At 39.9% G+C, this 27196-nt stretch overlaps 1 protein-coding gene across 1 annotated transcript in view; it reads right to left on the bottom strand.

Moving 5' to 3' along the window:
- Positions 1-27196, bottom strand: part of kirrel3a (kirre like nephrin family adhesion molecule 3a) — a 277571-nt gene that overhangs the window by 231765 nt on the left and 18610 nt on the right. The gene's annotated exons all lie outside the window — the stretch shown is intronic.

Genomic DNA, 27196 nt, shown 5'->3' with positions numbered 1-27196 from the left:
GCAGAATGTATTGGCTTTGGAGACGGAGTTGCTCGAACAAAGAGACGCGGCGGAAAAGGCTGCATCTGTTAGTCTGGTATTCAGAGCAAATTAACTGACTTTTGGAAACAAGCGTGAGCAATTTGAGGGTAGCCTCTCCTCTGCGCCGAGCGGGGAAGCAAATGTTACACACAAACACCTTCCTCTTATCTGGAACATTGATTATTACTGGCATTACCAGAATGTGGCAGGGACAGGCGTTCGGAATCAGACAAGGCGCCAAATTTCACACTAACTGTGTGGGCTTCATCTGGCTTAGCACGATTTAAAGGTATTACCTGCACTGCTTAAAAAAGAAAGAAAGAAAAAAAGAAAAAACTACGAAATGGGACTATTAAACCTGCAAGCAGCAATTTTAGACTAAATTATACACCAGTCCTGTTTTTACAGAGCCGAGAAAAAAAAAGACACACAGCCTATTATAAACTAGTCTTGGAGTTTTCTACCAACAAATCTTTTAATGGTAGAAAAAGAAAGAACTCAAGCTCCAAAATGCGTAATTAACTACAGAATGTCGTTGCAGAATGTCAGAGAACGTCGTACGTCTTCCCGCCATCCCTCGTTCCTCGTTCATTACCGCGGCTCAGACTCCGTACCGACAAACGCCTACCTTGAGAAAATCAATTCAATTTCTGTTCTGCAACCTTTCCCAATCAGGAGGAATTATCACAGAGGAGCTGCGGTGCGAGGAGGAAGCCTGGTGCCCCTGAATTGATGGAATCTTTGATATGCTCTTTTAGCATGACAAAAGTTTCGTTTTGAAATACTGCCTTTTAAATCTGGCTTCTTCTTTTTTTTTTTTTTTTTTTTTTAGCAGACAGGGATCAAAGCAAGCACAACTGCAATGGCAAATGTGTGTATTGTAATTGGAGTGTGCATGTGTAGGTGTGTATGTGTAGGTGTGTGTGTGTGTTGGGGCTGTATGGTACTACTTAATAGTTCTTCTCAATAGTGCGTCACCTGTGACTAATAAGCCAGACCACGGAAAGGAAAGAAGGAAGAAGAAAGAAAAAGGGTGTGAAGGGGTAGGAGAAGAGGAAGGGTGATGGTTGTAGGGGTGGTGGTGGTGATGATGATGATGGGAAAGGGGGGTTTGAGGGGGGTGGGGGGGGGGGGGGGGTTTGCAAGGCATGACTAATTTCCACGGCGGCTGCTTGCGACCCCATGGCAAGAATCTGTAACTGCTTCAGCCGCTGTGAAATACGAAATGTAGCTCATAAAACGAATGAATTATTTTGCCTCGGTGAAATGATGCACTAAAAAAGATCTCTGAGAGATCGCTGTGGAATCAGAAATATGACCTTCTGAGGCCCTTTCTTCTTTTAATAAAAGAACTCTTTGGGCTTCTTTTTTTTTGCGAAATCTATTTGGTGGTGAAAGTTCTATCAATTCACCCAGCAAGTAAAGCTATCTGCATCGCTTGAAGATTCCTCTTTTCGCTTAGTTTATTAACCAAGCAAAGCTTTTAATTACTCAATATGCAGAAGAGATTTGAAGAATCTGCATCTTCTTTCTTTCAGCATCACACAAATTCACTAAAGCCCACAATCCACGAAGAAAAACACAGGCGAAACGAGGCCTGAAACACGATGATGAAAGGATTGTATTAACATGTCTGAAAAAAGACAATATCCAGGTGAAAATGGGAAGATGTATTCTCTGGAGGAGTGAGAAGAACACATTGGCATTAGATTTTAGACTTTCAGAGCAGTAAATGAAGGCTTGCACTGATCGCGAGGCCCAGTAATCATCAGGCCCAGTCCCACAAAACAATCACTCTGGTAATTGGCAACAACAGCTTAGGCAGGGTGAGCATCTGCCCCGAATGAAGTAATTAATTAATGGGCTTTTCTCTTTTTTTGAGGGAGAGAGAGAGAAAGAAAGAGAGAAAGAGAGAAAGAGAGAGAGAGAGAAGTTGTTAAAAGATACAAAGTAATCAGTGTAATCTCCTCTGAGGTCCCCACTGACACAATTGTTTGATATATGAATTTGAATCTCCTCCCAAAACTTACTACAAAACTCCATGGGCCAGTTTCCCAGACGAATTGACTCTCGATTCTCGACTCTTTTCTTTTCACTAGAAAATCCTTACTCAAATTGCTGCACTGCAAGCTTGCCAGGGTTAAATCAGCACTAGGGGTGGGCAATATTATATCGTATACAATATATTGTGACACACAAATATCATGATATTAAAAATCCATATTGTGATAATAGAGATGTTCTGTCTTAAAAGTAGTCTATTATTTACTGTGAAGCTTTAGGTGTATTTATATTGTATAATTGTTTTAGTTTGCAGTTTATATGCATTCACTAAATATTCTGCAATATTTTTTGCTGTATTATATTATTTTGTGCTATATTATTTTGCCACATTATGATTATACTGTTATACTATTATACCATATTTCTGAAATTAATTAATTATTTTAGTTTTCCTATATCGCCAAGTATATCGTTATCACAAAATACCCTGAAATATCGTGATATTATTTTAGAGCCATATCGCCCACCCCTAATCAGCACTGTGAGTGTTGTCCAGGACTAGGCCTATGGGCCAGTTTCCCAGACTGGAATTGAATCTACTTGAGGACTACCTTTTTTAAATAGAAAATCTCCCATTAAAATTGCTGTGTAGACCAGAAAAAAACTTATTTCCCAGATTATAGAGCTAATAATGGAATTTATTTTTCTTTAGAAAATCTCCTATTTAAAAGGATGCACAGCTCATGTAGTCTAGAACGATTGTTTGATATATGAATCTGAATTCTCTCCCAAAACTTACTAGAAAACTCCATAGGCCAGTTTCCCAGACTGGAATTGATTCTCTACTTGTGGACTCTCTACTCTTGACTGTTTTCTTTTCACTAGAAAATCCTTACACAAAAAAAAATCTGCACTGCAAGCTTTCCAGGGTTAAATCAACACTGTGAGCGCTGTCCAGGACTAGGCCTATGGGCCAGTTTCCCAGACTGGAATTGAATCTACTTGTGGACTACTTTTTTAAAATCAAACTTTTTTTTAGAATAGTAGACCAGAGAAAAAAACTCCTATTTCCCAGATTATAGAACTAATAATGGAATTTTCTTTTCTTTAGAACATCTCTAATTCTTCATTTACTGCTCTGAAGGTTGTCTTCGGAAGGAGACCCAACTAAGATCTAATGCCAATGTGTTCTTCTCTCTCCTCAAGAGAATACATCTCCCTATTTTCACCTGGACATTGTCTTTTCCAGACTACATTCTCTTATCTACATTCTTAAAAGCTTTGTATTCCAGGACAAGGCATACACTCATAATCCTAGACTGGGATTTGATCTGTTTTGGATTAATTTCCAAACTCAGGAATTGAGTTTACTTCTGGACTACTTCTTCTTCTTTTTCTCAATGTAAAACCTCCATTAGTAATCCTGGAGTCCATAATTTGGCATATGCTCCAAACCAGGACCTGCCTCATGAGTTTTAAACATATTTTTGAGCTTTTTTTTTTTCTTTCTTTCTTTTTTTGCATGCGAGTTGGACACAGGACAACACTTTAACAACTGTGACACGTTGGAAAGGTAATATAAAATGGCACTAAAATGAAGAATTAAAGCTAAGCAGACACAATCTGCAGGCTTTGGAATACATAACGCCCATTTACAAAGCTAATTTATCTTAGTTGCATATGCAAACTCATAAACATGGTGTCGCAATATGATTAATGTCTGACTACACTCCTTTCAGCATCTTAAATCACTGTCAAATTTCCAACTGCAATAAACATCACCCAGCAGAATAACTTTACTCACCGCCGCACAACAAATATTAACATAATTGTTCAGCGTCGCCAAAATATCCAGCAGATTTTGCTAAAAAGGAATTAAAAGAGGGGCAATGTGTGACAAATCCGAGTTAGTGGGGTAACGTAATCAGATGTAAATGAGAAGATGAAGAGGCTGCTCATTAAGCCGAACAAACTAGGACAGCCTTGAAATTCATTGAAAGAGGGACACTTACTTATGCAGGCTACACTGACATAAAAGGACCCAATGGTAGACCAAAGGCATCAAAAGATGCAGGAAAGCAACTAGATATCTGGGGCTCAAGAGGCTGGCAGAGCACTGAAGAGAATTAGGTGAATAGAAGTCCAGTTAATGAGGTTGCCATCATTTCCATGAGAAAGGCCTAAAAATGAGCACACCGGACTCTGGCTGTCTCCACGGCGTGACAAATTTGTGTGGCATGATGCAAGTTTTTGAGTTGCGTTTCCTACAGGTGAGCTCTAAAGCTGAGAAAAGCAGGTTTCCTTTTGTGTGGCAACATGAATTCAGTGAGAATTCCTGTGAAACATCATGTTTATTAGAAATTCAATGTGTAATTATAACAGAGGTGCTCTAGGTCCTCCTGAGTACTGTAAAGGAGAATATTTTCACGATACGCTGCCCACGATAACTGATATCAAGATACTGTGACTCAATGGTACTTTGATACTCTATATCAGGGGTGTCCAAACTACGGCCCGCGGGCCATTTGCGGCCCGTTTCCTTTTTTGGAGCGGCCCGCGAGGTATTTTAGAAATAGAATGAAAGTTGGCCCGCTGTTAAGCAGAATTTTATAATGTAAGATTCAAAGTTTGAACTCTAGGTGTCAGAAACGGGCCAAAGAGTCTAAAAGCAGAGAGGGTGCGCATTTCTAGCGCAGAAAATCGGGCCGAAGAGTCTAAAAGCAGAGAGGGTGCGCATTTCTAGTGCAGAAAATCGGGCCGAAGAGTCTAAAAGCGAAGAGAGTGCGCATTTCTAGTGGAGAAAAACGGGCCAAAGAGTCTAAAAGTTGCTGTAATTAAGGAGTTTTATATTAAGAGAAATCATGAAATGAAACATCAATTTGAAAAATCTTAGTTTACACAACACTGTCAAAGATAAAGATAGTAAGTCAAGTAAAATGGTGTGTAAATGAACGTAATCAGGAAAAAAGTATTATTTAAAGTGGTATATTTCATTATTTGCTTTATTACAGAGTGTGGCCCGTGACTTCAAATATATTTCTCCTTCTGGCCCCCAACAAAAAAAGTTTGGACACCCCTGCTCTATATATTGCCAATGAACAATTCTCTTTTACTGCAATTCTTAACTGGTGGGTTGGGACCCAAGAGTGGATCGCAGACAGCTTGTAAAAAAAAAAATAATAATTATAATAATAATAATTATAATAATGAATGCTCATCTGATTTTGTACTCATCTTTTATAGTGGGAAAACAGAGAGAATTTCTTATTAATCTACTCTGACTTCAGAGATACGCAAAGAAGTGAAATATCTCATTTTCTGGCCTTATTTATTTTGTACAGTTATATTTAATTTTACTGTAGCAGCTTTTATACACATAGTTGTCATGTTCCCCCTTAGTTTCTTAAAAAATATTGCTCTTAAATTCAATTTGCATGCATATGAGTATGTTTAAATGGGTTTTTGAAGGCTACTTTTCAAAAATAATAAATGACCATGAGAAAATGTGGCTCCCGGACTGACACCAAAAATACTCCTGAATAAGCAAATACCAGGAATTATGGATTTATTGGTGTCCGTTTCACAGAATTTCACAACTAATATTCTTTACCACAGTTTTTTTTTCCTGTTCATTGATTAGCGCCACCATGTGGAGTAAAGAAGCAGTAGTCAAATTGGGGTGTATCTTAGGGAGTTTAGAGCTCCTATGCTTCAATAAAAATATTGAAATTTTCACTAGTAAGGCCCAAGGTATTTACCTTTTTTTTCTTTAATTCAGCAGGTCTCACCACTGGTGTCGTGCTTAGCAGCTAATACTACGCTAATGCTGCTCCAGCAGTGCTAGCCGGAGTTTAGCAGCTGGCTACAGTATGATAATACTCACCTATGAATGGTGAAAAATCTAGTTCTTAGCTCAGTTAGCGGCTAATGCTAATACTGCTCCAGTCTCGAGTCTTGGTGCTGAAAAACAAAACTAAAACTTCTATAACTATAAAGCTGTACTTTAGTGGAGTGGCTTTACTGTTCCTTATAACCTGACTGATACAATTCATACATAAGGTGCACCGGATTATAAGGCTCACTGTCAATAAAGTCTATTTTCTCCTCTACTTTCATACACAAGGCGCAGCGGATTATAATTCGCATTTTATGCAACACTAGTAAAGCACAGGGGAGTCCCCATGTTTTCTTTCTAATTCAGCAGGTCTCACCGCTAGTCTCGTGCTTAGCGGCTAATACTAATATGTTAATGCTGCTCCAGCAGTGCTAGCCAGGGTTAGCGACAGGCTACAGTCTGATAATGCTCACCTCTGAATGGCAAAAGAGCTAGTGCTTAGTGTGGTTAGCGGCTAATGCTAATAATGCTCCACCGAAGTCTTGGTGCTGGAGAACTAAACTAAAACTCCTATAACTATAAAGCTGTAAAAATGACTGGAAAAATTCATTCAATACATAAGGCGCATCAGGTTTTAAAGGGAACGCTGACGATTTTTGGTAAAATTAAAGGATTTTAGGTGCGCCTTATAGTGTGAAAAATACAGTATCACAAGCAAACACAACAGAATATATTGCCATATTGATGCCCCTAAGTCTACTGTCTCTATAATACTATATCTGTAGTATCAATATCTTATCAAGTACACTTATATATGTTTCAGTGTTGTGCATTTTCATTTGTACACATTTTAAAATAGAAGAAAATACTGCATCAACAGAAGAAAACCACTGTACCACTGTACACAGTGCATTCGCAAGCCACTAAAAAGAAGCAAATACTCTCATATATGCATGAAAAGGGGAGCAGTTCTCCCAATCCAAGCTCTCCATTCAGCCAGCAGGCAAACCAGAGGCTGCTTTCGAAACACTGAAGCATTGTGATTAATATTCATGCATCTCAGCATGCATTTGAAAAAATTAACTGAAATGTCAAAGGCTAACGAATGCATGTAGCCAAAGTTAACATGGTTTAAGAGATGTGCTCTCTGAGAAAACATTCCGATATCTGTGTTTATTACAAAAATGAAGTGTAACACCGTTCCGTTTAACCCTTATAGTGTTGTTCAAACACGGGCATGTTTGCTGTGTATGTTTCTCGCAGCGGTATATACTTACTGTAAGTAGGTCTTTGGAAACAGCTAATCCATTACATTTTCCTACCACTAAAAATAACCCCTAATTGTTCACCGCAGATGTTGTAATTACAAGCAATTATAACCTCTATGGCTTAACAGCACTGGAGGTGCTCTGATTAAATGAGAAGACATCTACTAGCTGGCCTTCCTCACCGAGGGATACATTAAAATAGCTCAGGAACACAGCTCACACGGAAAGCTTGGAGAGGATTCAAACAAACCGAACGAACGTTGCCCGAAGCAGAGTTGAGTCAGTCATTGGGAGGTGGAGAGTGTATGGCACCACCCAGACACTGTCTATATCAAGAGCGAGCGGGGGGCCTGCCACTGTCAGAAAAGCTCAGTGTCAGAAACTCCAGATCGCGCTAGATCTCCCAGTGAGTTCCCAGTCTCTGTGAAAGAGAATCGTTGGATGGGACTTCCAACAGTGTGTTGTGATACTGGGTCTGAAAGAGAGAGAGAGAGTCGCTGAAATACAGCTCAATTCTGTATCTGCAAGAGATATTTTTGCTGGAATATATTGCAAGAGAATTAATGAGGAATTTACTGAAATTAACATTTCAGTGTTTGTATTGTGTATTGGCAAGAATTGGCAATACAATAAGAATCATGGTGCACAAAGTCTATGATTCAATATTAGTGCTGCAGCGATTACCGTTTTTTTTTTTTTTTTCACACTATAAGGTGCACCGGATTATAAAGCACACTATCAATAGACATCTATTTTCTGGATAATAAGGCGCAATTTTTGCAACACTAGTAAGGAACATGGGGTGTCGCCATGTTCCCCAATCTAATTCATTTTGGACTCACTGCAAGTGCGTATTCTCCTTTAGAATTTGTGATCCTGTGTCGCCGATCAGTCATGTAGTGTGAAAGTCCCAACTTAGACCTTTAGCTGTTATCTCTCCTTTCTGACTCTCTCACCATTAATCAGAGAGGGGGCTTGGCTTCTAAAGACAAACAGAAGATGCCTGAACTCCAGCCTAAAACTAAACTAAAGTTCTTCTCCTGAATAATTGCAAGATGATGGCATATTTCAAAATACAGTATTAAATACATTTGATTTGAGATTTGAGAATGAAAATGAGAATTGGGCAACTTTGAGACAATTTGAAGACTAAAAATTCCCACAATTCAGATCTATTCTGCTCCAGCCTCCACTGTCCCTTACTTGACGGTGATGCAACATTGACTATTTGATGAGCTAGGCTCTCAAAATTCCGGCTAAAATCTAGGCCAACATTTTTTTTGTTTGTTTTTTTGTTGTTTTTTTCTGAAAAAGATAGCAAAGAAAATCCATGGAGATCTGGGTGGGCTATACATGTAGAGCTTGTATTCTTGCGGAGAGCAGTGAAAAACGACTGCTTTAGCATCTAAGACAATTGGCTTTTTATGATTCTGACCATGTAGAGTTGAGGCGAGCTGTCTTGCGCTGCCATCTTGGCGAAGCCACGTACGAGAATTCCTTGGTGAATGTGCTTAACGTGGCTTAAAGACAAAACAGGCTTTTGTTTATCTGTTCTTGTTAAGTCCATCTTAAATCAATACTCCCTCGCCGCCGCCGCCAGTCCGATATCTGCATCTTCTCGCAGCCACCCACGGCAAAGAGTACATAGGTTACTCCGTGCTCCTGTAAGGGCACACGTGTCACGAGCAAGCGAGGAAACCTCTCAGGGGGGTGGGAAGTGGTGGGGCGAGTGTTGGGAAGGGGGTTATCCTCACTTTACTCAGGTCAGCGGTGAAGTGGAGCAGCGGAAGCATAGCAGTCGTGGCGGTGGCGGCGGCTCCAGGGATTAGGAGAGCGGTACACCGAGTGTGGCAGATTGTGGGGATTTGCGGATTTCGGGGGAGGGATTGCAAGCTGTGCGTGGGGAGCTGGGTGGAGATTGAGACCAGATGGCTGTGATTTTGGCACAATTATCCTCCTGCATTGTCACTGATCTCCATCATTCTGCTACCTCCCACCCAGGAAGCCCGGCTCATCTAAGGCAGCGACAAAGGCGCCAAGTCGTTTAATGGGAAAATCTTTAAAGAGACTTAACTTGCTGCACTAAACAGCACACGGGCATATGTGGGCGTGACCTTCGCTCAATTGATGCACTGTGTTTTGGGACAAGATGAGAAAAGTGAGCTCTGGTTGTAAGCTCTGAGCTCAGAGCTCGCTGCTCATTTGATTTATGCTTCAGGGTTGAAAAAACACATAGGCCTGCTTACAGCCTTTATAAAGCTAAATATGCAGTACATGACTTGGCCTCATCCTTGACAGCGATGTGCACAATATAATATAATATAACATAATATACCAGGCCAAACTTTTTTTTTCACTTTATCTGGAGTGAAAAAATGAAAAACTAAACTAAATTGTAGAACATTTACAAGGGTTGGACAATGAAACTGAAACACCTGTCATCAAAGAGCACAGTTTGTGTGACATACCAGAGAGGACAAATTGTTGGTGCACGTCTTACTGGCGCATCTGTGACCAAGACAGCAAGTCTTTGTGATGCATCAAGAGCCACGGTATCCAGGGTAATGTCAGCATACCACCAAGAAGAACGAACCACATCCAACAGGACTAACTGTGGAAGCTGTCTAAAAAGGGATGTTTGGGTGCTAGTCCGGATTATATCCAAAAAACATCAAACCACGGCTGCCCAAATCACAATCCTGACCAACCAAAGAAACAGAGTTTGACCACAAGATGTGAACCATGGTCCAGTTCATCTGCAGTGTGAAGGATGTTTTTTCTAGATGGACTAGAAGACATTCAGATCCAATATGAGTCACACCTGGCAAAGCAACTTGGCAAACTCTAACATAACTTACATTCTACAAACCAATAAATGTAAAGTATAAAGAGATACTCCATCCACAAATCTAATTATGATGACAGGATGTAGTAAAGTTCTTTAGTCTGCTCACTAAACTGCAGTGTAAAACTACTAAACTAATCGGACATACTGCACACTTTTTGTGGAAACTGGTCCAGACATTTAGGTGTGAAAACACCTTTTATTTGAGACGTTTTACAAAGAACAAACAAACAAAAGTAAATGAACAGTTTTGAATAAACAGAAATGAAAAGAAATATGGAAATAATGCTTGCTTGAGATGCAACACTTGTTTCAAACCAAGCTGAACTGCTTGAATTTTTGCACCAGGAGTAAAGGCGTAAAGTTATCCAAAAGCAGTGTGTAAGACTGGTGGAGGAAACTGGGATTAAAAACCATTGTTATTGCACCAAATATTGATTTCTGTACTCTTAAAACTTTTTCATGAATATGAACTTGTTTTTGTTTTGCATTATTTGAGTTCTGAAAGCTCTGCATCTTTTTTGTTTGTTGTTATTTTAGCTATTTCTCTTTTTCTGCAAATAAATGCTCTAAATGACAACAATTTTATTTGGAATTAAGGAGAAATGTTGTCTGTAGTTTTAGAGAAAATGATTTTTTCAAAAGCTGTATTTGGCAGGATCACTGAAGTGTCTCAAATAAGACATTAGGGTTTGGACCAAGAATATTAAGCACATTTAAAGATCGAAAATATTGTTGTATCACATGGCCCTACCTGACATTTTTTTTACAATAAAATACCACATAATACTTTATCTGAGGTGAAATCTGACAAAGCAAACTTTTCAGAACACTTAGCTTCCATCAACCTTGAGAAGTTGTTTGTCAGAAGTAATGTGACCCTGAGAAAAAAAAACAGGCATGATCAATGTAAAGTGTCTAAAAAGAAAAAAAAACAGCTCAATCCTCCTACACTCAAATGATGAATCTCAACAAAACCATTCAGAACCACGATGATGTGACGATAGTAGAAGATATGAGCAAATACAAGCCCCACACGGTAATCTAAAGCTAAAGAGGTGAACACATCTATATGCACATCTATAGAGATCTCAAACACCCAGGAGATCCTTGATCCTTAATAAAGAACTTCAATATACTCTCCTAACCATTCCCATAACATCCCAGCCTTCATCTTTTAAAGGTAAGAGAAGTAAAGAAAGAAACAGAATAGAGTGCATATATTCTTTTATACTCAAGCCTGTCAATTTTGTAATCCACCTCAGAGCTCGACACCTTTATCGCTGCAAATATATCTTCTTTTTTTCTTTTCTCGGCTAAAGCAGATGTCGTTCCTGCACTTTCCCTCTGCAGGGTAACGCGCTGCGCTGCGCACCGCCGCGTGGAAACGCTGTGACCGAGAGGCTTGCCGAAATGACACGGGGAGCAGCAGGAATATTAGATGTATAAACAGACGGTTTTCATTTCAGGTCTCGGAGAGGGTAAAGGAACGCTAAAGCAGAAAATAGCCTCCGACAGTACGAGGTACTCTCTGTCAAAACAGGAGCTGAGCTCTTTGAAGAAGTCTGAGTTAAAGCAACCCGAGGCGCTTCAGTATAATTATTTAACACTTAAGTCTACCAGAATGAAGCAGACAACATGTATTTTTTAGGCTTTAAGGGAAACGATGCTACTGATTTAGACAAAACCCTAAAAAAAAAAAATACAGCAGGAATTTTTAATATTTAATTAGTGCTGGGCAGTATACTGGTTTATACGGTCTACAGTTCGTCAGTTTAGAACCGGTACGAGAAGAATTCGACCGTTTCTGTCTCAGGAAGCCACTCAGGTGCTTAGGCAGTCTCTCTCTCTTGTCATCTTAAGACTTGAAGACTACTGCAACTCTCTACTGGCTGGTCTTCCACTGCGAGCCACCAAAACACTACAATTCATTCAGAACCAGCGGCAGCACGACTTCATCTTCCAAAGTTCAGTCATGTGACTCCTTTGCTACGTTCCCTCCACTGGCTTCTTGTTGCCGCCCGCATCCGATTCAAAACCCTGACGCTGGCCTACAAAGCCAAAAACGAACCAGCTCCTTCATACTTGATGGCAATGATGGTCAAAGCCAGATCTGTACCAAGAACTCCAAGAGCTTCCTGTATGGCTCAGCTCGAACCACCACCATCCCTCAAAACCCACAGGAAACAAACATCCAGACTCTTCTCGGTGTGGATGAACCAAGGTGGTGGAATGAACTTCCACTGGTTGTCAGAACAGCAGAGTCACTTGGGGTCTTCAAACGTCGACTGAAGACTCATCTTTTCAAAGAGTTCCTAAACTCTTTGAGTTGTTGACTAATCGACTAATCGAAAAAATAATCATCAAATTAGTCGACTCCCAAAATAATCATTAAACCTCAGCTTAAACCACCATCCCTCAAAACCCACAGGTAACAAACATCCCAACTTTTCTCTGTGCGGAAGAACCAAGGTGGTGGAATGAAATTCCTCTTTGAATTGTTGACTAATCGACTAATCGAAAAAATAATCATCAGATTAGTCGACCCCCAAAATAATCATTAGTTGCAGCCGCACTATTTACCCATCTCCCATTGTGCTTCTGTCGAAAATGAAATTTGTAGACGACACATTTAAAAATCGACATTGACGATTATATCGACTAATCGTTTTAGCCCTTTTTTCAGATAACCTGATACAGTTCCATACTGCAAACTCTAATTCACTCTTTAGTTACCTTATGAGAACTCTCCTCAGTGCTGCCAGCTAGGCAATAATGTCTGTTAATGGCTCCTTGAGGACACAAGTTGTAGCACTGATCACTGGGAATTAAACAAAGACTCAGAACTGGACTGTGACTGCATTGCAAAGACCCGATCCAGTAAAATGGGATCAGGGCATTCAAAATCAATACAGCAGGTCACTGACTTGCTGCTATCAGAGCCTGGTTCCAAATATCAGCATGACATAAATATTTAAACGTTTATGATTGTAATACACATTGCCAAGCAATATCAGACCAGCCAATGCTGTCTTTCTTGTTTAAAGCTTATCTGCATAAGTCAGAAGAATGCGTCTGCAACCTGGCGCGCCATATTAGAGTGCATTATCCTAATATATATGGTAATCATACAATTATCATACAGCTATCAACTCCCATGAGAGCTGAGAATGAACAAGCCACATTAAATCAAGTAAGTGAAAAATTTGGAGCTCCAAAAGAGCCTCATTCTCATGCGTCGTGCGGATTCCATGCCTCCTCTCCGCCATATTTAGCCACATTTTCGCTGACTGTCTGTTGTCCCCTGGCAGCCGGAGCCAAAGTTCAAAGCAACACTTGTCCGGCATGCATAACAAAGCCTTCCGAGAGCGCCTGTCTCCTCCAATTGTCTAGGGGTGGAGTGGAAGAAGACCAGAAGACCAGAAGACTTTGTCCTTTACTTTCACATAATGGCATTACTGGCTAAAGTCAGACTTATCTGTATCTGTCTGACTGTGATCAGAGCATGTGGGTAAGCTGTGGGTGGTGGAATCATTAAACAGAAAACATAGAAGACATTATGATGTGTATCTAATCCATATTAAGGCAAGAAGTACTCAAATAAGTAAAGAAAAAAAATACTTTTTACGAAATGAAGGTCAGTCATTCCTGAAAAATGCTATAACTTGAAAGTATTAAAGTATCCTCAAATGCAGTTTTAAAGACCATTAAAAATGTTATGATGAAACTGGCTCTCATCAGGACCGTCCCAGGGAAGAAAGAGCAAGAGTTTCCTCTGTTACACAGGATATGTTCTTTCGAGTTCCCAGCCTCAGAAAAAAACACAAGTTAAGTTAAAGCCCAGATAAGAGCACCTAAATGCTTATGGTTTGTTTAGCACCTTTAGGTTAATACATGATTCCTTATGTGTTCCTTCAACATTTTTCATTTTTAAGCTTGGAAAAAGGAAAAAAAGAAAAACATTGAATTAGAAGGTGTCTCCAAACATTTGACTGGTTCTGAAATTTTAGCCATATCTAATTTTTTTTATAAACACAAATAAATCAGTGGTTATATTACTATTACTAAATATTACTATTGTTTGTACCAAATTCATTCTTACAACTCATCAACACTGTAAAAAGAAAGCAATTATCATTGTGTTTTCTTTTTTATTATCGCAAGCAACTCTAAAATTCCAATCTTGATAGAGCCATCACGAAACGTAATAAGTCTTTCCTCAATATCCCATTAAGCTGTATTGAAAAATCCCATGTATTTCTCCATTAAGCATCTCGGAGTAGCGCGGCTGTGCAGCAATCTTCTGGTCGTGTGTGGGGGAAGATGTGGCGTAATGTGGAAGGCCTGGAGCTGCCGGGAGCCACGGCTCTGCCACGAGGAGTGTGGGTGAGGGCTCCTTGCGCTCTGACCCACTGTCTCGACAGAAATGCGGGGAGTGTGTGCGGCTAATGACCACCCTGGCGCCCTGTAATTCAGCGATGAAGATGTTCTCGAAGGCCAACTGCGAAGTGCAGGCTGGAAGCTTCCAGGGGCAGCCAGGTTAAAGAAAGAGCAGTTGCACTGACAGCGCAGAGTTAATGAGTCTTCCCGAGCTCCACGCTTCAATCTGCCAAATGTATCACCAGTCAATATGCTGCACAGTCCCACAAGGAGTTCTCTGAGAAGCAGGAATTAAGGAAGGCACGAATATTGCATTGCGGCCACTGTAGGCTTCTTACTTGGCTTTCCTGCTCTGGAGATCATCGATGCCTGGAGTAGAGGGGACCCTGAGTGACATGTGACACTCAAAGACAATGTCTGTCAATGACTTCAAAGGAAACATATGTCAGAACCTCTCTGTCACGTCACATCGCTTCACATTTAAACGTCTTGACGGGTCTCGTGCTGCCACGGGGAAGAGCGGCAGTATGGGAGGTGCTGCTTGAATGACCTGGATTTGGACTGGATTGAGGGCCAGGTTACTGAATTTTTTTAGTTCTATGAAGTTCAGTAACTTGCTTTTGTTTTATGCCATTTTCGCACCTATGTTTCCTTTGGTCTAGCCTGAGTCAGTTTAAAAAAGTTTGTAAATTTAGAGCATTTGCTCTTTGTTTGGGTTGGTTTCACACATGGAAAAACCTACCAAAAGTGCACCAAACACATCACGACAAACCACTTGAGAAAATTTTCTTCATGCTTGTTGAGAAAAGAATTAAATACAGGAAGAAGGTCCTGTGTTCTGGACTTGGTATTAGTTAATAGATGTAGTAAAATTATTTGTGTAATGAATCAGGTTAAACAGCACCTGAACAGTCAATTAGCTGTAACTTACAGAGTAGACCTGATAGTTGGGTCAGAGAGGACAATGTTGCATAATTCCAAAGAACGTAAACAGCCACAGGCATGACACCATGCACACCATGATGCACACTTGTGATTGGTCAGGAATGTAGGCAGCAAGTAAAGCCAGGCGGACACTGTGCGATTTTTTTAATCGGATGCGTTCTGGAGAGCTCAAACTACACGTTTGAATTGTTTGTCATGTATGAACAACGCCTGCGTTTCATCTGCACACACTGTACGGTCCGACTGACCTGCTGCGACGGGGGAGCTTACACTGCACGTCTAAACGCAGCCCGTAGGCGGAGCTTTCTTTGCGTACAAACTCTCGCTTCAACACAACGCCTTGCAAAAGAAAGCGCTTAGCTTTACTTATTTGTGCCCTGTTGTGCGCTGAAAGTCCACGGAAGAGACGTACATGGACTCGCAGGTGGCTGAGGCGACGTGGACTCTACGGGTTGTCCGTTTTACAGAAGGAGAGCGCATAGAAAAATGACTGCGCGTCAGGCTGCGAAAGAAACACCAGCAGCTTAAATAAAATAAAATAATTTTATTTTTTTATTCTGTTTATTGTTTATGTAAAAACTGGTTTTGAAACACTGAATATTAAACAAGCAATCGGTTATTCACACTGGATAGGGACCCTCATTTACAGTGCCGCTGAGCATTAACAGTTTAAAAGGGATTTAAAAAATATATAAAAAATAGAAATAAAAACTGACATTTATTATAGACGAATAAAATATATATATGTAAAAAAGGAAAAATAGGACCTTAAAAAAAGATCATAAAAATTGACATAAAAGGTAAAAAATGTATATCTTATGAAGATATATATTTAATGATTTGATTAATAAAAGAAGAAAAATAATTAAAATGAATAAATAAAAAATATAAAACTCATTAAAAATTCGTTTAAAATAACCCAGGCTTTCTGCAGATTAATCAAAGTTTCAATTAGTTTCAGTTTCAAATCATGAAAACAGCTCACCAAAACCTCAAACTATTCTTTATATTTGACAATATTTACTTACAGGTCCTTTGCTTGTACTTACAGGCCTTTACTTATTTTTATTCAACTGAACTGAGTTTCTGTAGCCTCGCGCTGAATTCAGCTCCGCGCTGCGAAAGAGAGCGAGGCGCAGCGCATTTTGTCTGATTTATCTTGATTAATTATCAGTACATTTATTAGCTTTAGTAAGTTTAATAGCACTAATTTTACTACACTTCTCCGACCTTATTTATTAAAACGTTTATTTTAGAAGACAGAGGTTATTATGCGGGCAATGCCGCGCGCAATGCCACGCGCTGCGCTAAGCTGGCTTTGCGTGGCTAATATTCTGGAGCACTGGACGAGATTTTAATTAATAAATTAACATATTTATAATTTTAATAAATTTGCCCTGGCGAAAAGAAACGAACAATAAAATATAGCTTTATATTTCTGTGCATGTTTTAAGTTTTATATAATTGACAGGCAGCATCAGAGGCTGACAATGTGCTTTATTTTTCAGATATAATAGCAAAGTGAAATAAAATAAATTTATGTTTGTCAAAGATATTTTCTCTTTTAATTTTTCTTTTCAAAAACTCCAGCTATTGACTGAGAATAAGCATCTGTTGAAATTCTTAAACAGCAGAATGCCTGTGTCTGCTATATTAAGCTATAAGTCTGTGTACCGAACATAAATATAAATCCTTATAACTGACAGAAATAAATATGACTAATAATTATTTATAGTTACTGTGCAGATTTTTGGGAAAACGGGTCGTGACGTTAAGAAATCGGCCCGCAAAACAGCTCACACTGTGAGACAAGCGACCAAAATTTCTGGCATGTCAGAAATCCCTGGTCGCGTCCGACTGCTCATTCGCAGCTCGTATGGGCAATTAATCGGACATCGCTTCCCCTCTCACACTGCACGACAAACGACGCACGATCAAGCTAAAATTCGGACCGATCATGAAATTCAGTCGCATCCGACCAGATTAAAATCGGGCTAAAATTGCACAGTGTCCGCCTGGCTTAAGGGAAATCGCGAAAGGTATGCAAGCTCCAAAGTTTTTCACAGGAGGTATGCAAAGCTCCTTTATATCACCCTCAACCACTGGCCTAGATAAGAATGTGTAGGACGTTCTTGTTGTACGGTTATTAATATTAGTACGTTTATTTACCCCTCTGGGTTTTTGTCAATAGGAACAAGATAACCTGAATGGTGTCAAACGCCTCCTTCTTTCCGAGTCCCATGCCGACAGTCTAATCAAGGGCTCTCGAGCTACTTTCGGTAAATCTGCAACTCAGGCGAGAGGCAGCAGTGAATTCACTTGACAGTACTTCTTTTTCTCCTTGCCAACCAGCAAAAAGGCCCCTCATCAGGACAGAGCATTATATCTCCTTGGCTGCCCTCTGAAAGAGCCCTAGCTCTATCAATGCCCTCCATGTCTCCGAGCCTCCAGACAGGAGGGCCGATAAAGGGACAGGGACGTTTCGAGGCATCTTGTGTTTGCCCCACTTCTGTTTGCGGGCCAACACGGGGAAACTTCACCAGGGTCCAAAACAACCTTGCCATGGGCTTCTACAGCTGAGAAATAACCTTCTCGTTTCAGCGTCCGCCACTGTCTAACAATATTACCAGGTTTTTCGTGTTCAAAGAGCAAGAGATGAATCCCCTGCACTGCTCTCATTTGTTCTCGGGGAAACGTTTCATGTTTTGCGGGAGTGAAAATGATTAAACCTGATGAACTCCGCAGTGGCTTTTTACATGTGCTCTGTTTATCTGAAGGACTACGAGGGAGCGAAACAGCATATTAGCTGCGTACCAGCGATTCAAGATTTGTCTAGGCATCTGCACATGAATCCCGAGAACAAATGATAGGTATCTGATGATTTCTGCTCTGCAGTGTAGGCGTGATAGAGATAAAAATTCAGATCTGCTCATTGTCTCCTGATGGATTCTGGGTGTAGGAGGTTGTGCACGGCTGGCCTTTTCTTCTTCCATTTAGCCCCACTTGATTGTAAGCCACAGTCATGCAAACCTTCAGCCCAAAATGATAAGTGCTCAGGGCATTGACTCTTCATCCCACCCCCCACTCCCTTTCATTTCCACCGCTGTCGGCACCTCGCTGATGATAATTTGCACCTGATTTCCATTAGAGACGTTTGTGCAGCGCCTTGCCACTTCTATTTACTGAACCCGTGTTTCTCAATGATTCAAACACCACACCTCTCTACTTCCACAACACTATCACTATCAGTTCCCACGACTCCCAGCCTAGGCAGCTTATTCTAGCGTATTCTAGGCAGAAGCGGCTTCGACTTTTCTGAGCTTGGAGGCATCTGGAATGGGATATCACTCAGTGGAAAAGTGTACTGTATTGTGGTACACATTGTGAGATGCTTCAATGTTTGAAATCATTTTTCTTACAGTAGAAATGACCATCCAAACTGTTATCATGAACAAATCTAAAAGCAAGGGTCTGTCATGGTTTGGAGTCGTGTCAGTGCACTTCTACAATGGCAGCATTAATGCAAAACTGTACACTGAACCATCAACTGAACGACAACAGCTTCAAAAACACCAATGCCTTTTTTCAACAAGACAATGCAAAACCAAATGCTGCACACATTAGAAAGGCTTTATATTTCTGTAAAATAAGATAGTACAGTACGTGGCTCTCTTGCCTGTACCCTCCACTTCCGCATCACCATCAGATTCCACAACTCCCAGCCTAGGCAGCTTGTTCCAGGCAGAAGTGGCTTCTACTTTTCTGGGCTTGGAGGCATCTGGAATGGGATATCACTTAGTGGAAATTGTGTACTGTGGTAAGATGCCTCACTGTTTTAAATCATTTTTCTTACTGTAAAAATTACCATCCAAACTGTTATTATCAACAAGTCTAAAAGCCAGGGTCTGTCATGGTTTGGAGTTAGTCAGTATATTCTACAATAGCAGCATTAATGCAAAACAGTGCAAGGAACCATCAAGACAACAGCTTCAAAAACACCAATGCCTTTTTTCAACAAGACAATGCAAAACCAAATGCTGCACACATTAGAAAGGCTTTATATTCCTGTGGAAGAAGAAGAGGGTACTGTACTGTACCCGCCACTTCAGCACCACCATCAGCTTCCTTCCACCATTCCCAGGCATTCCTAGGCAGCTTATTCAAGGCACAGCCGATACCGGAGCCCAGCCAGTTAGAAAAGGCAGAATCCTGCAGGCCCAACGCAGGGCCCCAGGCATTACACCACTGTGTAGGGCAGCATTAGCCCCACGGTACATACATCCCATTTACAAGCCACAGCACTCAGTCACTGCAGGGGTGCGGGCCTGCTCGTAGACGAGAGAGTGTTCAAAGCATGTTCAAAGGACCCATCCCCAAGTACTCTGACCACTTACCGCAACAGGATTATCAACAAAAGATATGAGATTCGCCACATTCGCACTAATGGGAGTGCCTAAAAATCACATTCAAAATTCCAAATTACATGATACAAGAGTGCTCTTCTCATCTCACCCCCCAAAAAACTGCACTTAAAAGCTGCTCTCAAAGAGCTAGTGAGATTTATACAGCAGATTCTGAAATTACATACTTGCGTTTCCATCAAAGTAGGTCTAGGCCTCCAGGAAAGCTGCTGAGAACAGGGCTACAGCAAAGACAATTTGAAGTCAATTTACGCCTCTGCATTTAAGCAGATTAGGAACTGCGGTGTGCTTTAAGGTCACCTTAAGTCCTCACTTCTCATTTTAATAACCATGTGTTACACATATTATGTGTACATAAAGTCCAACCCAGAATCAGAACCAGAAACATTTACATTTAATTAAGAGTTATATGTCATTACAAACAGTATGAACAAAATATATAATTCCTGTTTTGTATCATCAATTTCATTTCATGTGTTAATATACATCCATTCCTGCATATTAGGCCTGCAGCACATTCCCAAAAAGTTCAGACATAGGAAATGTATGGCTAGTAATAAGGTCAGAAAGGTTGTAAATAGATGAGGTCGTCAGGTGACTGTAATCATGCTGTGGCAAAGATGTACAGAAAACCAACAAATGTGTGAGAAAATAATAAAAAAAAAATGTTTCTCAAAGAAAGCTTGGACAATGAAACAATGCAAAATCACACCAAAAAATTCACAGGATAACCATGTATACTGTTGTTTGCATTAATAATAGGAGACAAAAATTTGGGATGCACCAATGTGGGAATTTGATGCAGATGCCAATATGTACATTTATAACTTTATAACTTATAAACATATAGAAATTAATACAAATGAGCTAAAACCTATTTTACATTTTAAAGTATTGCAGCCAGTGTTTTCCAAAGGTGCTAGTGCAGCCAGAGTCTTTTGGTTCTTTTCCAGCACATAATAAATATGTCAGCACCTATCGTATTAAAATATTGACCTAAACGACTGATGCTGATGTTTTTTTTTTTTTATTATTATATAAAAAAAACGTCGAATTATCGTCTAATACTGATATATAATTATGATATCACCGCTCATGCCTAAAAATAACACCTAAAACCTTTAATTGCTTGGTATTCTCAGTCCCTAAACCTCTTTTAAATAATGTGAGACAAAATTCCAACATTACAAAGTGGTAAATGCTTAACTGTCCCAACTCTTTTTTTTTTAAATGTGCAGGTCTGAAACGCAGAAATAGATAGATAGTATATTAACAAATGAAATGGGCTCTGGGTGTTTCAAAAGACTAAGGCGCTGCCACTATGATCGATGGTTCAAATCCAGGTCATGCAGCTTGCCATCGGCTGCCGGAGCCCTGAGAGAGCACAAGTGGCCTCGCTGTCTTTGGGTGGGTAGATGGCGCTCTTTCCCCACATCACTCTTAAGGTGATGTTCATCAACACAAAGCGTTAGCCAGTCATTAACTGATGTATCGGTACAGAGTCGCTGAGCTTTCCTCCGAGGGCGCTGGTTACTTCCTTATGCTACTTTATTGGCATAGCTAAACTGGAGAGAAAAGTGGGATAAAATTTAAAAAATAAATGAAATGAAATGAAATTGAGCAGATAAAACCTAAAAAAAATATTGGGTTCATACTGTCTGTAATCATATAAAAGTAGTCAAAATAAAAGTAGTTTTGTACATTAATTATTATATACAATAGACAATAGGCTAATTTAGAACATCTCCTATATGTAACTCCTACTTTTGCTCTCCTCTCTTCTAACACTTGACTAAAAATGGACAAACTGAGACCACAAATAGACGTAGCTCAAATTAACACATACCAGCATGTGCAGTGTTTCCCCACAGTGCCTCAGAGACCAGCTCAACACCAGTGAAAGGTGTTTTTAAGACATTTGAAGAAGATATTTATTTGTTTCTTCTCATGATCCTGTGGAGAATATCTACAGGCTGGGGCAGCGACCCTTAATCCTGGACCTGGAGCCCCCTGCCCTGCAAATGCACAGCTTTCCATTCTACCAAAACACCTGATTTAAGTAATTATCTCATTAAGACGCTCTTTTAGAGCTGCACAAGCAATCTACTAAAATGTGCTTGGCAGGAATGGCACCAGGACAATCAGTGTACTCAAACACGTGGAAGATTAATCTGTTCTCTAATTTGCTGAAGGGATATAATATCAGCAGGTCTTCATACAAATTAATATCCCCCTTTAAACAATAGAGGAAGATCAGGTTGACTGCTGGTGTATGTAATTGGTTAAATTCTACTTGGTTAAAGTCTGTTATTTGCTCACGTGCTCCCTTACCAATCACACTACTGCCATTAATGCACAGTTTTCTTAAAATAAGATTTATTTCTGAGCTCTTTGTAGTAGTAATACACTTGTAGCATAGAAAAAGATACAAAATAATTTCTTACAATTTCCTCATATTATTTCTTCATATTTCTCTAAGCAATCTCCCACTGCACACAACCCTGACCTTCCCTATTAAATGTCAAACATCGGACACACCAGTTAGATTCCTGCAGGCATTTCATAAATATCTCATTTGTTCTCATGTGATGTTTAAAAGTCATTCAAACACATTAAAGAACATTTTTATCTGAATCTGAATATCTATTATTTAGGTATTTGTGATTTTTTTATCCATATACAATCCTTTGAAAGGAATTTCACATTGTGAAATGTAGCATTGAGAATGCTAAAGGCTTTGCACCACTTAACTATGAGACAAAACCTTGATGTTTTTATTAAAGTGTCCTAGGCATATTTATGCTTTTTGCTTTTGTTGCAAATACCTCAAATTCCATCCATTCCATGTTCCAGGTTCTGGTTAACCCAGGTTACAACAGTGCTTCCTCTGTTATTGACATATACTGTCAGTTGCATTAGAAAATGCTTTTTTTATTTTGTGAGATACTTTTTTTTTTTGCAGTTTTGCTGTTGTTAATATCTTAGCCTGAGTTTATTTATTAGCTTTTTGTTTTTCTGCTTATTTATGTGTAATAATTAAGTAATAATGAGTCAAATAAGCAAATAATAAAATCAGCTTAATCGGAGTCTTAGGAAGTCCAGATCTTTGAACTTTTCAGTTGGGTGCACTGAAACAGAGTCTGGACCAAAGAACCAAAATTTGCTCTAACCAAAACAGATGGTCTCAGTCTGGACCAACTGAACCATGCTGTGGTTCTTCTGCAGTGTAAAAAAAAAATCTAGATGATTTAGACTTTTAGATCAATTACAAAAAGTTGAGGCATGAGGCTACTGTCACCTTTTAAACAATAGAAGAAGAAAAAGAATGTTTGTTGTGCTTAAATCTGACTCCTGATTGTGTACGACAGGTCAAGCTGGTGATTGCTGTATCTACTGTAACTGTAGATTAACCCCTAATTACAAACAAAAAATAAAGGGAATCTGAGGGGGAACTTGTATTCAAAGAGGAGTCAAATTTTGGCAGGGAGGTGAGGTGGAGGAGGAGGAGGAGGAGGAGGAGAAATTGCTACAGCATTGAAAAGGCAACTTATTGTATTAACGACAATCTACAAACCAATCAATGTCAAGTATAGGGTTTACATAGGATGCAGTTTACATAGATAACGACAACAGGACTTGCTTCCTTAGTCCGTTCACCAAAACTGCAATGTGAAACCAAAACTAACTAGAACAAATGAACAGTATAGAATGTAAGAAACACATAAACCCATTCTTATAGATCTTTTTAAATATATATATATATATATATATATATATATATATATATATATATATATATATATATATATATATAGAAATGTATATTTCACAAAACCCTCCCCATGCTATGAATTCAAAGCTATATACATCCCATGGCCTATTGAACTTATGTCAGTTTTATTCAGTGGAAATGTCAGGGCTTCTCTCTGCACTGCAGTACATGCTGTGTTTACTGAGAGTTATGCATGCAGTTACATATAAAGTATTTATCAGCCATATCTCTCGCTATAAAAACTGAAGGTACTGAATGGAAGCCTACTTGGATTGGTTGCACTCTTTTTTCACAGGGTGAGAAGTAGTTTGGCATGAGCATTTACTGTGGACCTCTAACTCTACCTCACTCTATACCTAGCTGTACCTTAATCTACCATACCTAGCTGTACCTCACTCTATACCTCACTCTGCCTTGCTCTATACCTCATTTTACCTCAATCTACCATGTCCTACCTCACTCTATACCATGCTCTACCTCACTGTATCTCACTCTGCCACATTCTATCTCACTCTCTACCTCACTCTATACCTCACTCTGTACCTCAGTCCACCTCACTCTACCAAACTCTTCCTTGCTCTATCTCACCCTATACTTTAATCCACCTTACTCTACCACACTCAATACCTTGATCTACCCACTCTATACCTCACACTACCTTAATCTATCATGGCCTACCTCTATACCTGGCTCATGGCCTCTATACCTGGCTTTACGTTACTCTGTCACACTCTACCTTGCTCTACACCTCACTGTACCTCACTCTGAACCTCAATCTATACCTCTACCAAACTCTTCCTTGCTCTGTTACCCTATACCTTGATCCACCTTACTCTACCACATTTAATAACTTGATCTACCTACCATATACCTCACACTGCTTTAATCTACCATGCTCTAGCTCACACTACCTCACTTTATACCTCATCCTGTCTTGATCTACCATGCTGTACCTCACTCTATACCTCACTACACCATGCTTTACCTCATTTTACCTCAGTCTACCATTGTATACCTCACTCTATACCTTGCTCTACCTCACTGTACCTCACTCTATACCTCACTACACAATGCTTTACCTCATTTTACTTTAATCTACCATTGTATACCTCACTCTATACCTTGCTCTACCTCACTGTACCTCACTCTGAACCTCACTCTGCCGCATTATACCTCGCTCTACCTCAATCTATACCTCTACCAAACTCTTCCTTGCTCTGTTACCCTATACCTTGATCCACCTTACTCTACCACACTCAATAACTTGATCTACCTACCATATTCCTCACACTGCTTTAATCTACCATGCTCTAGCTCACACTAACTCACTCTATACCTCATCCTGTCTTGATCTACCATGCTGTACCTCACTCTATACCTCACTACACCATGTTTTACCTCATTTTACCTCACTCTACCATTGTATACCTCACTCTATACCTTGCTCTACCTCACTGTACCTCACTCTATACCTCACTATACCATGCTTTACCTCATACTACCTCAATCTACCATTGTATACCTCACGCTATACCTTGCTCTACCTCACTGTACCTCACTCTATACCTCACTATACCAATGCTTTACCTCATACTACCTCAATCTACCATTGTATACCTCATTCTATACCTTGCTCTGCCTCACTGTACCTCACTATACCATGCTTTACCTCATTTTACCTCAGTCTACCATTGTATACCTCACTCTATACTTTACTCTACCTCACTGTACCGCACACTGTACTTTGCCTAACTCACTCTACCTCACTCTATACCTTGCTCTACCTCAATATACCTAATTCTATACCTCACTTTTCCTTACTGTTTCACATTCTACCTCACTCTATACATTGCTCTACCTCGCTCTGCACCCCATTGTACCTTAATCCACCTATCTTTTTCAAACTCTTCCTAGCTCTATCTGACCCCATACCTTGATTCACTTTACTCTACCACACTATGTACAGTACCTTGCTCTACCTCACTCTATACCTCACACTACCATGCTGTCCCTAGCTCTATTCCTCAATGTACCTTACTCCACCTCACTCTATCTCACTTTGCCTCCAGCCTAGTTATAATATGTCACATGAGCACAGTCTATAAAGTGAAGACGAAGTGAAGTGAAGAAGTGTTTATCATCAAAGCTTTTTTGATGTGTTTACTGTGAAAGCTCATATCCTGATAATAATAATAAAAATATGATATACTGCATGGTTGAATTGTTATTTATATCCACGAGAAGCATGCAGTACGTGGTTCATTATCCTGTAGTACACAATTTTTCACAGAACCTTTAGCTTATAGAGTATGGATGGCATTTGCGTTATTTTTCTCACAGCACGTTAACATCTTCATCTCCAGCCTTTGGCAAACACTTTTTCAATGTTTTCCTCCCAGCCACTCACTCTAGGCCTTTCTGCCTGCTACCTGATCTGACATTACGCCTCTTATAAGGTTACATCCCACTCATCCCTCATTATTAGGCCCTCTGTGGTGCCATTATCACTTTAAATAAAGCTGAAGTAAACTGCACTTAGCTCGGAGAGTTTCTGTTTATCAACTGGCTGGAGCAGCAGCCCGATGCTGAGCGTGAGGGTTTTCGCCACAAATTCTCCCACTTAACAATGAGTCATTCTTTTGATGGACATTTGCTGGATATCTGCAGTTGTGAGAGGCCTGTCTTTGACTCATTTGGCCCCGACTCGTTGACAAGCTCAAGCTGTACCATTTAGCGTTGGTCTTCCGCCAAGCAGGCGTGTCAAACGGACGTGGTTTGGATGTGTGATTTGTGGAGATGTTTCAGAACTAAGTGTGCAGCTGATTCTATTATAAGAGTGTCGATATTAAATTTATACAACTGGAGCGATCAGTGTAGGATACGTGCTTTTTTTAAACACATTTATGGCATTATCTATAGAGTGTCATTGCTTTATGTTATTACTGTAAACCACATATATCAGCCACAACAATAAAACCACTGACAGATCAAATGAAAACTCTTTGATTACCATTGGTTACTATGGCTCTTGTATAGTGGTGGGATATTTATATAGGCAGCCAGTAAAGGGTTCTGAGAAATAAGACGCATATATAGTGGTGGCTAGACAACTTTAGTAGTACCTACCGAAAGTGCTCCAATGAAGCACAACAACCAATCAACCAGCAACAGGGTCATAGTCATGCAAGGCTCATTGGTGCAATCAATGGAGGACTCTCCATACATCCAGCTTAAATGACATAAAAGGATATATAGCTAATGTCTTGGAGTATTTACACACTGGCATCATTTTTCTAGGGACAGGAGCAATTTGGTCGATGGTTTCGGACAATCTGGTCAACTGTGAAAGCTGTTTTAGAGCCCATGAGCAATCTCTAGTCCTTCTGAAATTGTTGGTCTGGTGTTCACTTCAAGAATCTAGTGCGATCTGCTCCAAGTGTGAAAGCCATCTGCTCCCAGTGCCACATGTAGGGTTGCATGATTGGTTCATTTTGTAATGTGACCACTTACTGCATGACTCACTGCATTATTTTCCTTTCCACGTACTTTGATTGTACTTAGGACTGGAGCAAGGGACTTGGAATAAGATTTTAGATTTGTGAAGTCAGTGCAGGTGCTGATAGCATGGTAAAATACAAAAAAATACACATTTCATGCTGGCCTGCATGAATAAAAATAATTTCACAGAAAAACAGCTTCTTGTTC

Source organism: Astyanax mexicanus, chromosome 20 (genome assembly GCF_023375975.1).
Source record: "Astyanax mexicanus isolate ESR-SI-001 chromosome 20, AstMex3_surface, whole genome shotgun sequence".
In the NCBI taxonomy this organism is placed as follows: domain Eukaryota; kingdom Metazoa; phylum Chordata; class Actinopteri; order Characiformes; family Acestrorhamphidae; genus Astyanax; species Astyanax mexicanus.
Note: the sequence above shows the minus strand (reverse complement) of the source record. Positions and strands in the feature narration are given on the sequence as shown.